Consider the following 18,478-nt stretch of genomic DNA (forward strand, 5'->3'; position numbering starts at 1 on the left):
AAGAATCTTTCAGTTTGTATTATAGATAATACACATTGTGGAGAGTACTCAAGACCACTCTTCACAGGTTTGGATGAGCCTCATGCATGGGGGAGCCAGCGGAGGAACCCAGGTGTGCCGGACCCAGTTCCAAGATCCCCAAGTCTGCCCAGATAAAGACTGGGCCTTTTCCACACAGATCCCCTATTTTTCAGTAGCTAGGAGGTCACACCCAGAAACTGCTCCCATTATAATCCCATCAATGACCAACATTCAGAGACTAAAACCAAGTTCCTGAAAGAGACTAATGCAGTCTCTTGCCTCCTGGCCTGGCTGTCTTCACCGGAAACCCTCAGAGGGAACAGGTTGCATTTCCCTTCCCACCCCAAACAGAGCCTTGACAGTTGAGGACCTCCGGAACCCAACCATGGCCATGCTCACGGCCACTCTCTACACATTCAGATGAGCCTCACGCATTGGGGAGCTGGCAGAGGAACCCAGATGTGTGGGATCTGGGGCCGAGATCTCCAATTTGCTTGGATCAGGACTGGGTCTCTTCCACCCAGATCCCCCATTTTCCAGTAGCTAGGAAGTTTCTGGGTAGAAATTGCTCCCGGTGCCTTGTTATCCCATCAATAGCCAACAGCCAGAGACTATAAAACTATTCGGGATGCGATAGACATCTAAAAGCCTATTTGTCCCTCTTGGAGATCCTAACAAGCTACCGAGAGTCTATTGCCACTCAGGAGAGCTTGCAATATCCCCGTGTTGCATTCATATCCTAAATACAGTAACAGGTATAAACATACACCTTGGAGAGCCCGGCAAGCCCGGCAACAGTATCCCACTCACACAGCAGAGCTTGGCAAACTACTCATGGGTATTCGATATGCCAAAAACAGTAATAATAGGTCTCATTCCCCTGACCATGAAAGAGCCTTCAATCACTGGGAAAGATGAGTAAGGAGAGGCTGCTAAATTCCAGGACTGAGTGTAATAGAGACATTACTGGTGCCAGATTGAGTAAATTGATGAACAACTGGATGAGAGTAATACAGTTATATGCATTGTAAATCTACTGAAATGTGATTTTTAAAATACTTTTGTAAGGGTTCAGGGTCCCTGATGATACAACAGAGAAGGCACTTGCACATGACTGAACTGGGCTTAATATATGGACCGCTGAACTCAGCGGTCCCTGAGCACAGAGTCAGGAGTAATCCTGGCTCTGTGAGGCAGCCCCACATTTTTTTTAAAAATTCCCTAAGGCTAGCGTATATTATTTAAAGCAGAATTCTTATAAACATTTTTCCATACTTTCAGTTATAGGAAAACTGCTTTTATGTAATATTTCAGAAGAAATTTACATTGTTCAACATACATTTTCCATGTTACAATGATTGTTTTCCAGAAGGGGAAACAAATGTCTTCTTTGTTGTTATGTAAATACTCTCATTTAACTTAAAAGTGGTCTCCAGATGTGTGACATTATCCTCCTTTGAAAAAAAAAAAAAGAATACTCCAAAGCAAAAGACATTTAAGTGGCTCATTTAAGTCACATCACAGGAAAAAATAGGAACCAACTATCCTTTATCAACTACAGTGTGTCTGGTTTTAAAGTTCATGTTATTTGTACCGCAACAAAATGCTTTTAAATTCCCTAGGTTACTATCAAAAATTTACTAATTTATTATTTCTTCCCAGAGCAACATCTGTTTACCCTTCTAAAATGTGAAATTAAAGTTTTATATCATAAAATTTCACATTGGAGCTCTTGTAGAATATTTAGCATCTAAACATGATAAATTACAGTTTAAAATATTTAAGAATGCATATATAACCAGACTCCTTTACTTTTCAACTCCTTCTTTAACTAGAGTATAGAGGGAATTTCTGCTTGGAGTATTATGAAAGCTACTGAAAATATTTCCACTCTATGAAATAGTGTACTTTTTGTCTTAAAGGGGTTTGTGGAAATATGTCCTCCACATACTAGCCCCACACGTTATAAAAAGAAAACAAATGGTACCAAAGATGATGTAAGTTGCAACAAATAAAGATGGACAAAGTGTCTTTGCGTCTAGCGTTCGAAAACAGCATATTAGGAGCCTAGGAACAAGAGTTGCCATTCTATTTGAATATATTTGAATATATAGTAGAAATAAAAGAAGAGTTTAATAAAAGAAAATATTTAGATAGTATTTATTAATTGAGTAGGAACATGGCTCAGTAGAAAAGCACTTGCCTTTCATGAGAGACCCTGATTTGATTCAGAGAAATACCCTAACCCCAGTTGCACTAAGGACATCAATCAAAAAAGAAAAAGAAAAAAAACCTATAAGTTAATCTCTAGAGTTAGTGAGAAATTATTTAGTGAAATTTTAACAGCCATTCATGTGTTAGAATTGGGTAGTGTTAGTGGTATTGGGTGGGCTGGTGTCCACTCAGACATGCCTAACACTGTGCGCCTGGCCTTTGCTCATCCTGTGTTGTTTCGCTTGGATGCCTTGGGGGTCAGAGGAACCACCCTGCTAGTACATGGTTGCCACCAGGCCCATCCTGGCAGATTTAGGGACCCTACAGCAGCAATGTCAATGAAACTCAGCACCTTGCATATACTCCACCCACTGAGTCAGGTGCTTGCACCCATTTACATTAAAAAATAAATTTTAAAAAATTAGATAGCTTTCCATTAATAAACATATTAAAAATAACAAATCCAAACTTTGAAAATATAGAACATTTTACTTGGGATAATACTATCAGAATTATTTCAAGAATGAAGTTTGAAATTCCATTATAATAACAATGTTCAGTATACTAAAAAATATTTAACATACTTTGAAACTTGGAGTAATATACTTAGGAATAAATCTTAAACAGGATATGACGCTTTGATAGTTGATGCCTGTTTCTATAAATAAAAGCTTGATAGTTGATGCCTGTTTATATAAATGAAAGCTTGATAGTTGATGCCTGTTTATATAAATGAATCATCAGAAAAGTTCTACATGTTCACGAATAGGAGGAGTTAGTTTTATGAGAAAACTTCTTCTCCATAATTACTCCATTGATATTTAACCAACCAAGTTGACCAAAGAATTTTCAGGATCCTCCAGAAAATGAGAACATGTTTTAGAATGAGCAATAAATCAGAGTAGAAATTTACTAATCTACTCAGGTGTTTTCAGTTAATATAAAGTGAGAGTATTTATATTGTAAACCAAAAATGACATTTGAAACCTGATTAATCTGTATTTCCAAGTAGCTTTGGAAGAAAATAAATTATACTGGTAAAAATGATGTGATTCTGAAGCTTTAAATTTTAAATTTGAAATAAATGTTTAACATTATTTTACTCATAACTGCCTTCTAAATCTGAATTAATTTATTTTGGTAGATTAAATACTGATGTACTTGAAAAGATTATTATAATACTTTGCTTGATTAAATTTTGTTAGAATCACTAATTTTGTGTTTCTATGTGCTTTTAGTGTCATTTCATTACTCCTATTGGGATTTTTTCTTCTTATGAAGCTGTTTATTTTAACAATACAATTCAGCTTGAGAAAAATGTAGTCCATCGAGACGCCAAGAATATTAGCATTTTATGTTATTGCTGCTTATATTTAAACCCAGATCACTTTTATACTTAACCAATTACAATTCATCTCTCAAAAATTGTCTGCACATAGTGCTAAGGAGAAAACATAAGTGAGGTCAAATGGAGAGACTCGAGAAATCTAATTGAAATCTTTTCCTTGAGCCAATACCAAATTAATGTTCTCTCAGCCCTTTATAATCAAAATGTAATATTGTGTGGAACAGTGCAATCAAACAGTAAAACAGATGGCAGGGGAAGATTAAAAATTAATCCTTAGTCACTTTTGTAGTCATGGCTGTAGTTTTAATTTTAAAGGCGAAACATGGTAAAGTAACTATTTCAGCAATGTAAACACTGTCGTATCCTCAGTGTCAATCAAGAATGGAAAGTGTATGGTAACTTCACAACAAATTGTAATAGAAAATATGTATTATCATATTGAACATTTATAAATCATATTATGTAGGTAGATAGCTACCGTTGTGGACTAGAAGCATATTTGATATATTTTTAGACTTATACACCAGTTCCATCAGGATTTCTTCACCTTCATGGTATTAACATTTTGGGTTAGGTCCAGAGAGCTAGTACACTGGCAAACTGCTTGCTTTGCACACAGCTGACCTGAGTCTGACCCAGGGCACCACATACAGTCCTAAAAGAGACTCACCAGATGAGATCCCTGAGTACAGATCCAGGTAGTGAATCCTGAGTGCAGCCAGTTTGGCCCAAAATCCAAATAAAGAAACACATACGAAAATAGAAAAAAAGGGCAGATACTGTACTGTGGTGGACTTTTGTGAACTATATGGCTGTTTAGTGATACCCCTGATTTCTGTCCACTAGACGTTATACTACCAGAACCCCACTTCAAGGTGCAAAAATCAACAATGCTTGCCATTGCCAAATGTTAGTTAGTGAAGCAAAATTGCTTTCATTTGGGAAACTCTGACTTAAAGTATAAAGTTGAAATTATTTATCATATGTAAGTTCCTACAGTAACTTAAAACTTTTTAAAAACAGCATTTCTTGTCCAATTTTTAATTCTTAAGCAGTAATGCTTCTTTGTTGTTTTGTGCACCTGCTATATTGTCTAAACTTTATCTGTGTTCGATCTTCTGTCTTAATCCATTTTTCCACCTAACAGAGGTAGGTTAGAGATAGGTCAGAGAATCTCTGGCCCGCGTGCCTGGCTGTCTTTCCTAGGGCCCCTCGGAGGGGATGGGCTCCAGCATCCCTCGCCACCCCGAGCAGAACTCCCTCGGCCGAAGACCTCCGGAGCCTCAGCCACAGCCATGCTCAAGGCCCCTCTCCACACGTTTGGACTAGCCTCAAGTATGAAGGTACCAGCAGAGGAACCAGGTATGTGGGACCTGGGGCTGAGATAGATATCCAAATCTGGGCCTCTTCTGCCCAGATTTCCCATTTTCCAGAAGCTAGGCCATCACACCCAGGGACTGCCCCCTGGCGCCCTATAATCCCATCAAAGACCAACATCCAGAGACTTAAAACCAAGCTCTGGGAACCAAAGACATTTTTTGGCCTACTTCTTCCTCTGGGAGAACCAGCAGGCTACCAAGAATTTCCTGCCCACATGGGAGAGACTCGCAAACTCCCCGTGGCATATTCATATGCCAAAACCAGAAACAATGCTGGGACTCATTCCTCTGACCCTGAAATTGCCTCCAATGTGGCATTGTTGGGAAGGATGAGTAAGGAGAGGCTTCTAAAATCTCAGGGCTAGGACGAACGGAGACATTACTAAGACTGCTCAAGAAAATCCACAATCAACGGGATGATGATGATGATGAACAGAGATAATACCTTCATCTTGAAATTTTACTCAAAAACAATACCTCAGAAGCAGCTTTTCCTTATGATGAAAAATGAGGGTGAAGTAACTCGCTTTGAGGTTTATTTACTACACCAGGCATATCACTGACCTTCCCCATCCCACTTTTCAGATAAGGCTGGCAGAGAGAGGAGTGACACAGGATGCTGATCCACATATAGCCTGCTCTGCAGAGAAATTCTGATGTGATTCAAATAAGTACGGTGGAAGCAACACAGAATGACATTCTTCCTGGAATATAATTCTAGAGTTATACTATTCTCTCTCCCTACCGTTAATCTTTCTCCAACTGTCTATTCATCTACCATCCATTCATCTATCATTATATAATGTATATTTTCCTCAGTGTAATAGCCTCCAGTTATTGAGGATTTTCGTAGTACTAAGTACTCATACTAAAGCCCTCCTATTACACTCAGATGCTCATGCATACTCATTCCTTGCATCATTATCAAGCAAGACTCTTGACACTCAAGAAATTGCACTCATATGCAAATTAAATAGCAAATAAATCTATATCACAGGTAAAAAATTAAAATTGTCCTTTTTCGCATGTTTTAATTGTAAGTTTCACTCTCAAAAATGAAGTACAGTCGACTTATTCTAATTTCCTATTTTATAAAATTTTCACTTATGTTAACCTCACTTAGAAAAATCACATCATCATCCCCTAAACTCTGACCATTAAAAATATATGGCATTAACAATCTTATTTAAATACTTAAACTTTGAACCCATATTTGGAAGGTTTCATACGAACAGGCAGTAGTACCGTAATTTGTGAGATTTTATGTTCAGTATTAAGATTTCAATTTTTTTTTCTATTTTTGGACCACACTGACAAGTGCTCAGGGCATTTTCCTAATTCTGTGTTTAGGAATCCTTCCTTGCAGAGCTCTGTCGGGTGCTGGGGATCCAATCAGGGATGGCTTCAACTAAGAAAAAATTTCTACCGGCTGTTCTATCTCTCCAGCTCCAGAGATTTTCAATTCTAATGGCTATCATCTAAAATTAAGGAGCCACTTACAAACATTCTTGCAAATGATTCAATTAGAAGTCTCTTAATTTTAGATGTGTCTACTGTTAAAATGGATGTAATTTATATAACCTACAGAGCTTTCTATTTAATTTGTCAACATTGCAAAGGTTCAGTTTTCACACAAACAAAATACTATTTTTTTATTATCAGGTCACAAAATGTGAGAGAAAACAATAAATAATAAACTTATAATTACTATATAACTATTAAGACTATCATCATCATCATCATCATCATCTCTTTGATTGTCGAATTTTTTGATTGGTATCAGTAACCTCGCCATTTGTCCTATCCTTGAGATTTCAGAAGCCTCTCTCTTCTTGGCCTTCTCAAAGATGCCACATTGGAGGCTCTTTCAGGGTCAGGGGAATGAGACCCAGCTTGTTACTGGCTTTAGCATATGAATACACCATGGGAAGCTTGCCAGGCACTCCCAAGTGGGCAGGAACCTCTCAGTAGCTTGCTAGTTTCTCCCAGAGGGAGAAGTAGGTTATAAGATATTTGGAAGCTTGCTTTTAAGTCTCTGGATGTTGGCCATTGATGGGATTACACACACCTGGGTTCCTCTGCCGGTACCTTCATGCGTGAGGCCTGTCCGAACGTGTGGAGAGGGGCCTCGAGCATGGCTCTGGCTAGACTCCGGAGGTCTTCGGCCACTGGGAACTCTGCTCGGGGTGGGGAGGGAAGCTGGAGCCCATCCCCTCCGAGGGGCCCAGGGGAAGACAGTCAGACACGCGGGCAAGAGACTCTCTCATGCCATGACCTGCAGCTGGTGATCAGTGGCTCTCAGACAGATGTCACCTTCGAGCACATCATGGTGCTGGGCCAGCTGTGCCACCCACCCCACCTGCAGTCATCCTGGAGCACCCTCCACCCTCACAGCCATGACACAGTGGAGTTCACGGAGGGTAGCTCTCAGGAGGCAGACCATTTTGACGAGCTGGAGTATGAAGATGTGAAGCTCTATATAGCCAGCACCGGGACAAGCTGGGCCTCATGGTCTGCTACAGCCCGGACGACGAGGAGGACCTGGGCATCTACGGCGGAGAGGTGAACCCCAACAGCACTGCAGCCAAAGACGGCAGGATCCGCGAGGGGACCGCATTATCCAGATTAATGGTGTGGATGTTCAGAACCGGGAAGAGGCAGTGTCCATCCTGAGCCGGGAGGAGAGTACCAACATCTCCCTGCTGGTGGCCCGGCCCCGAGAGCCAGTTGGCCAAGCGGGATGACTTTGTGGATGACTTTTGCTCCGAGAACGAGGCAGATCTGCGTGTACGGAAGCTGAAATCCCCCCTGGGCCAGCAGGCTGGAAACAAGGAGGGGAAAGCCCCTCCCTCCACCCTCCCCCCACACGCCCCAGGCGGGCTCGAGCCTGAGCAACAGCCAGGAGCTGGACAGTGGCATGGGCCAGACTGACGAGAACACGTGCAATGAGGAGCGTTCTGTGGAGCACGACCTGCTGGGCGACGAGCGCCCAGCACCAACACCCCCAGGACACTTCACAAGTTCGGTCTGCAGGGGGAGGCGCCGGCATTGCAGAGCCTCGACTTCCACATCAGCATGGACCCCCTGCTGGCTGAGGGGGGGGAAGAAGGGCTGGGTGGGTGTGGGGTACCGGATGTACCAGGCCTCACAGATGAGGAGTCGGAGTGCTACCAGGAGCTGCTGGAGATCAAGTGCCACCCAGAGAACAGCACCCCGCTGGGGCTCCTCTTCTCGCGTGCCGCAGGTGGCCACAGTGCCCTGGACGTGAAGCTGCGGCACCTGGAACTGAAGTGCAGCAACATCCTGCCAGCTCAGAAGAAGATGCAAGCAGCTTGTGAGTGCTGCATGAAGGCATGGCTGCATGAGGAGGAAAGCCTGTGTTTAGACTATCACTGTCATCCCGTTGCTCATCGATTTGTTCCAGCGGGCACCAGTAACGTCTCTCATGGAGAGACTTATTGTTACTGTTTTTGGCATATCCAACATGCACGGGTAGCTTGCCAGGCTCTGCTGGGTAGGCTCGATACTCTCAGTAGCTTGCCGGGCTCTCCGAGAGGGGCAGAGCAATCGAACTCGGGTCGGCTGCATGAAAGGCGAATGCCCAACCGCTGTGCTATCGCTCCAGCCTATAAGAAAATAAATATCACTATATGAAAAGTTTATGTCAATAAATTAGCAGTTCTCTTTTCCATAACTATTATAACATAATTCACATTTCATCAGTCCTCTTTAAGATGTTTCTTAAAAATTATTCACATTAGGAGCAGGGGAGCTACCTCAGAATTGATTACAAGATTACTTGCATAGATCCTAAGTCCACCCACAGCTCTGCCATGAACTCTCAGCAGTCTCAGCTTTGATTTCTCAGACCTGCATAACCTAATCCGGTACCAGCAGGACTGGCCCTAGGGTCCCCTGAACACTCTTTGGAGAATCCCAGTAAAAGACAAAAGAAAGAGAAACAAGACCGTTTTCAGATTAATTTTTATATTTCTATAGACTTCTGTGCACATAAATGCAGGTAGCTTAAACTACTTTCCACTTCAACCTATAAGAAATTAATACAGAGGTTCTCGCACATGCTTGAGTCTCATTTGGGCTTATTCCCTGGCACTATTGACTCAGTAATATTGAGAGGCCTGTGTCCCCCGAGCACCCCCTAAGAGCCTCTTTTATCAACAGTTCAGGAGGAAATCACACATTAATAATCTGCCATATTACACTTTCTGATAGGTAAATGTTGCTCAACATACCATTTCCAGACTCATTTGCAGTATCAAGCATGTCAGTGTTTCCTTTTTAGGGCTGAGTAATATTCTGAGCTATATATTATCACTTCCCTTCATATTTTCTCTTTTTCTGATTTCCAAAGAGTGCATTTATTTTAAAATATCTATGTGAATTGTGATCTAAATGGTATTGATAGGTTAAAGAGGGACCTTATGAGCTGTTTTGAATGAAAGAATTCTCTTCATGATGTTTTCTTTCCTCAGTAAACTTGTTACAACTTGGTATAATGTCAGAGGCAAAGAATTTGAAACTCAATCTCAGTATCTTTAAGTTCTCAGACTCAGGATTGCACTTTTCTGCCAGACTCACAAAAGACCAGATTTTCATAACTATTTGTCTGTCCATGTAAATTTCTATTGTTTCTATATCTTACCAGTGCAAGTGTTACAGTTTCATGAGTATGAAGTTTCAATTATCTAAGACAAATACACTCTGGGACATGTTACAAAGCATTTTGTGGAAAGTTAATATTATATTCTGCACTCTAAAGTGTGTTAAGAGGTTTGCTCTCATTTTATGTGCTTTTGCTTCAATAGAAAATAATAACTAATTTGCATTAACTTTGTTAATATTTTTGCTATTGATCTTAATTGTTTCTGAAAATATGCTTTGTTTGAAATCTGCTTTGGATGATATGATTATAACTATTCTAACCTTTCTCTCCCCCTCAATACTCATTCTCCATTTTTATATTTGTCTGGTATAATTTTTCCATGCTTTTACTTTAATCCACTTTTATTTTATGCTTAAGATTTATTTCTTATATAAAGCATATAGTTGGTCTGTCTGTTACATTCTCAATATGAATTTAGTGGCGTGCTTAAATATTCTGATTTTTATGAAGAGCTTATATTTCTTTAATTTTGTGAGTTATTTTATTTATTCTCATGAATACCTTCTTTTACTCTGATGTTTGTTTTATAACAATTGGTTTGTTTTGATTATTCACAGTAATTTCATTTCTCTTGGGGTACTTTTGGAATTAGCTGAATTTTTATCTTTTCTGTCATATATATGAGCTTCTTTGGAAGTCTTGTACTCCTAGAATTCTCTGGCAAAGATATATTTTCTTGTTAGATTTACAGATAAAATGTTAGGTAACACCTATACATTGAAATTTTAGAAGTAACTCTGTTTCTTAAAAGTAAGTTAAATTACGAGTAGGTTAAAAGAGAAATTTTTCTCACTGATCAAGGAAATTCTGTTTCCAAATGTATTTGTCCTAAAAACTCTTACAGACTATTGCATAACAGCCTATTTTTGTGAAAATCATATTCTCAAGGAAATTTAGAAGTTTAATCAAGATAGTTTTAATAAATTATAATATGACATATATATTCTTAGAATTTTGGAATATTAAGATCAACTTACCCATCAATGTGCATGATTACATTACTAAAAGACCAAAATGTTTATGACTGTATAAATAAGCAAAAAGTATTTAATCTAATTACTATAAAAGTGAAATTAACTGTATAAAATTCTACATAGCATATGACATATTGTCAAAAGTACACAAGGTGATATAAAAGTAAAACTTATCTCTGTATGAAGGACAGTTGAATAGAACTTTTGTAGGAGGTACCTGGCATCCTAATGTGAAATTGCCCAGAGGTCTTCAGGAGGTGACCTCATTAATCTATTGCAAATTTTAATTTAAGAGCAGAGAAGTGAAAACTCCTAATCTCTGGCCTCCTGTTACTGGGCAAACTAATCTTCCTGGGTCACTTAGGAGCAATTAGGTTTGTTCTTCTCCAGAGGATTTTTTTAATATCAAATATCTAACTTAAATTAAAACCTTTCAGAAGTATACCTTTCTAGTAAAGTTTATTACACCTTAAGGAAAACTTGTGTGTTTCAAAACGCAGACTTCAGACAGTATCACAAAGACCAGTATTCAGTTGTTATTTTTCTTTAATTTTCATTATTTCTCTAGCTTTACTTTATTTTTTTTCCTTTTCGGGCACACCCTGCGATGCTCAGTGTTTATTCCTGGCTCTGCACTCAGGAATTACTCCTGGCGGTACTCAGGGGACCATATGTGATGCTGGGAATCAAACCCAGGTCGGCTGCATGCAAGGCAAATAAATGCCCTACCCGCTGTGCTATCGCTCCAGCCCCTCTAGCTTTACTTTATTTAGCTCTGCCTCAAGTGCCTGTGCGTTACTCTCAAGAAGGTCTGAGAATCTACTTTGAATCTTTCAAGCCAGATCAGGTCCCCTCCCACCCACCTCTCCTCTGAATTTTTTAAGTTGACCTAATAGCTTCTTTTGCCCTCTGCACCTTTGCTACTAACACTAACATATTTTCACACTCTTTTCTCATCTTTCCTGGTTGTTCTGTTCTCTCACCACACCCATAAATATTTAAGAACAGATTTGGGGCTCGAGAAATAGTAAAAGGATAAAGGCAATTGCCGTGCATGCTTCTGACCCTGGTTCAATCTCCAGCACTTTATACCGTATACCCAACACCTCCAGGAGCAAATCTCGACCACAGAGCCTGAAGTAAGCCCTGAGCCAAAAGTGGCCCATAAATCAAACCAAAACAGAACTATTTGAGCCTGGGAGATAGTTCAAAGGGCTAAAGCACCTTTGAATGCAGGTGTGTCCGATTCCATTCCCAACCTGGCATGTCCCCCTAAGCACCAGAGTTAGTGCCTTCAAAGAAGGGCCAGTGGGTTTGGTGCAAACACCAAATTTCAAACTACACACAATTCACTTTATATACAGTTCTCAGCTCATCAAGTTTCGATTCCAAGTAGTTCAAACTGAACAGACTGTTCCAGAAGTCTCTTTATAATGGTCCACATTCCTACTATAAAAACTGGTTCGTTTCTTATATTCATCTAACATGAAAACAACATAGTGTGGTTATTGGATGAAAATATTTTGAACCCGTGAGTACTGCATATTAAAAGTGCTGCGTATATTTTTTTTTATTTTGGATTGGTGAAATTCCACTGTAATCGAAAGCATGTTTGCTTTAACAGGTTAAGGAGTAAACATTCAAAGACTTAAGATAGCCTCAAAAAATAATTTTGTTTTCTAGTGTAGCATATTTTTTGATACTGCAGCAACTGCATGCTTTGTATTTTCTAATGTCCTTCTGGAGGACAGAACCTATTTAATTTTTTAAAGATTAATATTGTTTTCTAAGCTAGCAAAGGACATCAACTCCATTTGGGGAAAACAAAAGCAAATTCTTGTATACTTTAGAACAAATGAAAAGAAATGACCAGTACTGTTTGAATATATTATTATAGCTTTAAATAGAAGTCTTTTGTCTCCTCTTATTAAACATTAAAATTCTCATTTAAAAAAAAATCTTACCAAACACTCTTTTGGAATGTGGCATAATTATGTTTCTATATCCAGTAAATTTTAATGGGGAAAGTTAGGTCTACTTCAATGTAGATAATCCTTTGTAAACAACCCTGTAGGTTGCTGCTATTTCTCATCTTGCAAGTATAGTTTTACAAAGGGGAATCAAAGGTCAAGTTTATGAACAATTTATTTTCCCAAATTCAAAACATTCATATCAGTATTTTATGTTCTCCATCCATAGTACTAAACCTCAGGCAGTGTCATTGTTTCTGGTCTCTTCTGTTTAATGGGGATAAAAGAGACAGTAACCTGAAGAGTCTATTTTCCTCATTATCCCCAACCATACTTATGCAATCCATGTTCTCCTCTCCCCCATTATATCTCTTAGTGCATTAGCCATAGCAAATTTAAATCATTGTCTCATAATTTGAAATACTACCATAGCTGAGTTTAGTTTTGTTGCTTGCTTTGTCTCTTGAGACTGTATTTAGTTATTTAACATGTGATTAAGATATTTCAGCATATTGCTTAAATACTTGTGTTGTTAAAAGTCCAAAAGTCCTAAAGGAATTAGAAAAAATGGATTTTTAATATGAATTTTATGCTTGTTCTGGTTAGGACTATTACTGAAAGCATTATTTACTATAATTGTTAGTATTAGAGGCCCAATTTGCCTTTAGTTTTTGTTTTTTACTCCACTCATGTATCTGGATTTGTATAAAGTCTTTGTAAACAGGTTTTGAGCTTTTAGCTGTAAGAACTTGCCACAGTTCTGGTGTGAACTCTGGAAGTGGTGATAAGATGTGCAGGGCTGTGTGGGGGAAGGCATTTCATGAAGGCAGGTTTTCTACACCCTTCTCTTTCCTGCCTTATTTGAAGCTTATTTTCCTTCCTGATAGACATTAGGAGAACCCCCCCCCTTTCTCTCTTCTTCTGGACATTATAGTTTTCAATATAGATACAGCAATATTAAGATGTTTATACCTTTACCTACTTTCAACATTCATTTTTTCTTCAGAGTGAGCATTTCCAACTGTTATTGCCATACTGAACTCATCTCTATTTTAATTATCCTCTGTCTCCCACACACTTGTGGTAACTTCCAACCGTTTTCCAGTTCTCCTGAAGCCTGTTTTCTATGGCCTTGAATATTAGTCTCATACTATTTTTATATATCCCACAAATGAATACTGTCATTCTCTATCTGTCTCTTTCCTTTTGAGTCATTTTACTCAGCATAATAGTCTCTATGTCCACCCATTTATAGGCACATTTCATGACTTCATTTTTGCCAGCAGCTGTGCAGTACTCCATTATGTCGATGTACCATATTTTTCTTTATCTAGTCATCTGTTCTCAGCCACTCAGATTGTTTCCAGATTTTGGCTATTGTGAATGGTGATGCAATTACCATAGAAGTACAGATGGTGTTTCTGCTCTGTGCTTTTGGTATCCCCAGGGTATAATCCCAGAAGTGGTATTGTTAGACCAAATGGGACCTCAGTTTCTAGTTTTTTGAGGAATGTCAATTATTGTTTTCCAAAAGTTCTGGACTAGTTGGCATTTTCACCAGCAATAAATGAGAATCCCTTTCATTTGTGCCATTTGCATCTCCTCATGATTAGTTATTAGAATATTTTTTTATGTGCCTTTTGAATTTCTTCTTTGAGGAAGTTTTTCTTCATTTCTTCTTCCCATTTTTTGATGGGTTTGGATCTTTTCCTTGTAAAGTTATACAAGTGCCTTGTAGATCTTTGATATTGATCCCTAATAAGATTGATATTGACCCCCAATAATTCACTAGGTATTGAATGAATTATTTTTCCCATTCCATGGGCTGTCTTTATAGCTTACTCAGTTTCTTTTGAAGTCTAGAGGCTTCTCAGTTTAATGTAGTCCCCATTTGTTTACTTTTGCTTACACTTGCTTGGTCAGAGGTATTTCATCTTGAGATGCTAGTATTGTGCAGAGTTCTGCCCACATTTTCTTCCTATGCCTTATAAATTCAGCTCTGATATTGAGGTCTTTAATACATTTTGATCTGAATTTTATGCATGGTGATAGGGAGATATCTGAGTTCATTTTTATTTTTAGCATATAGCTATCCAGTATTCCCAGAACCACTTGTTAAAGAGTCCTTGCTCCACTACTTATTTCTTGCTCCCTTATCTAAGATTAAATCATCATACATTTGAGAGTCTGTATCAGAATATTCAACTCTATTCCATTGTTGTACAGGTCTGTCTTTGTCCTAATATCATGATGTTTTTATTACCACCACTTTGTAGTACAGTTTAAATTTGAAAGGTGATTCCACCCTTATTCCTTTTCCCAAGCATAGATTTAGCTATTCGTAGTGATTTATGGTTCTATATAAATTTCAGGAGTGTTTGATCTATTTCTTTGGAAAATGTCATGGGTATCTCTATAGGGACTGCTGTGAATCTTTACAATGTTTTGCAGAGTATTGCTATTTTGACAATGTGAATTCTCCAAATCCATAAGTAAGGCTTTTGTTAACATTTCCTTATGCCCTCCTTTACTTCCAAAGTAGTGTTTTGTAGTTTTCTTTGTTTAGGCACTTTATCTCCTTAGTTAAGTTGATTCTAAGGGACTTGCTTTTCTGAGGCACAATTTTGAACAGGATTGTTTTATATAACATCAATTTGTTCTCTTTTATTTCTTGCATATAGGAAATCCATGGACTTTAGTGTATTTATTTTGTAACCTTCCACACTACTATACAAATCTACTGTTTCTAGGAGCTTTTTGGTAGTGACCTTAGGGTTCTCTAAATATAGTATCATGTCATCTGCAAATAGTGAAAGCTTCAATTATTCCTTTCCTATCCGGATGCCCTTGATATCTTTTTTTCCCTAATTATTATGGAAAGTGGTTGGGCTGGAGTGATAGCACAGCAGTTGGGCGTTCGTCTTTCACTCGGCCAACCCGTGTTCGATTCCTCCTCCCCTCTAGGAGAGCCTGGCAAGCTACTGAGAGTATGGAGCCCGCACGGCAGAGCCTGGCAAGCTACTCATCCGTGTTGGATATGCCAAAAACAGTAACAATAAGTCTCTCAATGAGAGACGTTACTGGTGCCCACTTGAACAAAGAGATGAACAACGGGATGACAGTGACAGTGATTATGGAAAGTATTTCCAGTATTATACTGAATAGAAGTGGTGAGAGAGATAAACCTTATCTTGTCTTAATCTTAGAGAAAAGGTTCTTAGTTTTTCCCCATTGAGAATAATGCTTGCTTTGGGCTTGTGGTAGAAGATTTTGACTATATTGAGAAAAGTTCTTTCAACTCACATTTTGTTGAGAGTTTTTTTTTTTTTTATCATGAATGGGTGCTGGAACTTTTCCAATACTTTCTCTGCATCACTTATATGATCATATGGTTTTTAGTTTTCTTTCATTGATATAATAAATTATGTTGACTGACTCTCAAATGTTAGACCATCCTTGCATCCCCGGGATGATTCCTATTCGATTATGATGCATGATCTTTTTGATTTTTTGTTGGATTCTAATTGCTAGTATTTTGTTGAGGATCTTTACATCATGTATAGATCCTCCATCAGTGTTAATCAGGTATCAGTCTATAATTTTCTTTTTTTGTGTGTGGTGGGTTTGTCTGCTTTTGGAATCAGGGTGATGATTGCCTCATAGGAGCTCTATAGGAGTGTTTATGTTTTTCTAATTTCCTTGAAAAAGCTTAAAGAGGACTGGCAGTAGGTACTTTTTAAAAGTTTGGATGAATTTGCTACTAATTCCATCTGTACTTGGGCTTTTGTTATGGGGAAGACTTTTTAGTACCATTTCAACTTCCATAATTGTGATAGGTCTATTTACTATTCCAAATTTTCTTGGTTCAGCCTTGGGAGGTTATAGGAATCCAGGAATTGGTGGTGGAAAATATACATTGGTGGATGGATGGGTGTTTGATCATTGTTTGACTGAAACTCAAACATGAAAGTTTTGTAAATGAAGTTTATGGTGATTTAAAAAATTAAAATTAATAAATAAAATTGTGTACCCTTGGGCTCAGATTTATAGTACAGCAGGTAAAGCACTTGCCTTGCACACTACCCACTAATATTCCATCCTTCTCACCTGGTATCATTCCTGGAAGTAGCCTAAGTCCCTCAATGAATAGTTCCTGAGTACAGAATAATTACTGTCAGATGTAATTTGTAAAAACCAAACAAGAAAACATAAAATCACATTTTTATACCATTATAAATGAATGATTTATATATTTTTGAATTTTTATTACAATGAAATGTAAATTAATTTTTTAGTATTACTTTTAGCCTGAAAACTTTGTGAATTCATTTTCTAGCACAGTAAATTTGTTGTTTTTTAAAGAATTCCTTAGAAGTTCCTACAAAGCGACATAATAAATAGGTCATAAATAGATTCTCTTTTCCAAATTTGAGCTTTTTCTTTATGTTTCTTCACTAATTTCCATAGTTAGAGCCTTTAGTGCAATTTTTATCAGAAATGGTAAATATAATCAATATTATTTGGTCTTTATACTGCAAGGAAAATATTAAAATTGGCTTTTACTACTCAACCTGATGTCCCTATGAATATCTATTAAGTGTTAGTTAATAAATGTCGAGCATATTGTGTTTGTTTTCTTTATTTAGTAATCATAATTTGCTAATACTTCTCAATAAATATGTTAGAAGAGTTTAGTTTATGTAACTGGAGCGATAGCACACCGGTTAGGTCATTTGCCTTGCACATGGCTGACCCCAGTTCGATTCCTCCATCCTTCTCGGAGAGCCCAGCAAGATACCAAGAGTATCTCACCCGCAGGGCAGAGCCTGACAAACTACCCGTGGCATATTCGATATGCCAAGAACAGTAACAAGTCTCACAATGGAGACATTACCAGTGCTCCCTGGAGCAAATTGATGAACAACTGGAGGACAGTGCTACAGTGCAATTGTGTCTATATTCCTCTGTGACCCAATGTCTCATGTTGCTTTTAGATTACTTTGTAACTTAGTTTCAAAATTTAGACTTAGGTATTTAAATATAATTTTGATGACTTAAATTTTACTAAAAACAATAAAGTAGCTGCAAACACATTTTTGTATTTGATACTTATTCAAAACATAACTCAAACTAAACACGACACATGCTATCAAAGAGCTGCAACTGACACAAAGGCTGCATGCGTTATAGAATAGGAAGGAAAATGAAGCTAACTTCTACGTTCAGCTTCAATTTTTAACTTCATCAGCATTGTGATACTAATAAACTTTGCAAGGTTTTTTCCTACCTATTTAAATAATTCAAGGATATCATTTTATATTTAGCTATAGAATACGTGGAAGATTTTGTTGAATCCTTGAAATATAATTGAAATGCTAGTCAATCCCCAAGTTTGATTATTATTTTAGTATTTCAATATTCTTTCATTACGTTTTCATAAATTATATATAGAACATACAAGCATCTTCAAACCTCTCAGTTATTTTAGTATATACATAATAACATGAACATATCCTAAAGAGTCATTTTATCTATTGTCGAATTATTGTTAAACATATTCCTCAGACATAAATAAACTATTTACTAATATCACAAATGGACAGCTATTTGCACCTAATAGTCTAAGTTGTGGTGTTGACTGCTTGTTTCCATGTCAACTGCATTCATTAAAGATGATTTTTTGAGAATGCGATTGATAGAAACATCTGGATTCTCTGAGGATGAGTCCATAGGAAAAAATAGATACTTCTTAAAAGTTAAAATGACTGAAATCTTTATCATATCAATGGAATTGTTCACAATAATGTTTTCTAATTGTTCATGTTAAGCATTTTTAGCTCTTAATTATTATATATTTGTTTTCTTTGGCCAGACGAAGGTGTGCTCAG

General features: G+C 37.8%; 1 pseudogene; it reads left to right on the plus strand.

Moving 5' to 3' along the window:
* The window catches only part of LOC101542027 (PDZ domain-containing protein 4-like), a 192,160-nt pseudogene that overhangs the window by 37,165 nt on the left and 136,517 nt on the right, over positions 1-18,478 (plus strand).

This window comes from Sorex araneus, chromosome 1 (genome assembly GCF_027595985.1).
Source record: "Sorex araneus isolate mSorAra2 chromosome 1, mSorAra2.pri, whole genome shotgun sequence".
Lineage (NCBI taxonomy): Eukaryota > Metazoa > Chordata > Mammalia > Eulipotyphla > Soricidae > Sorex > Sorex araneus.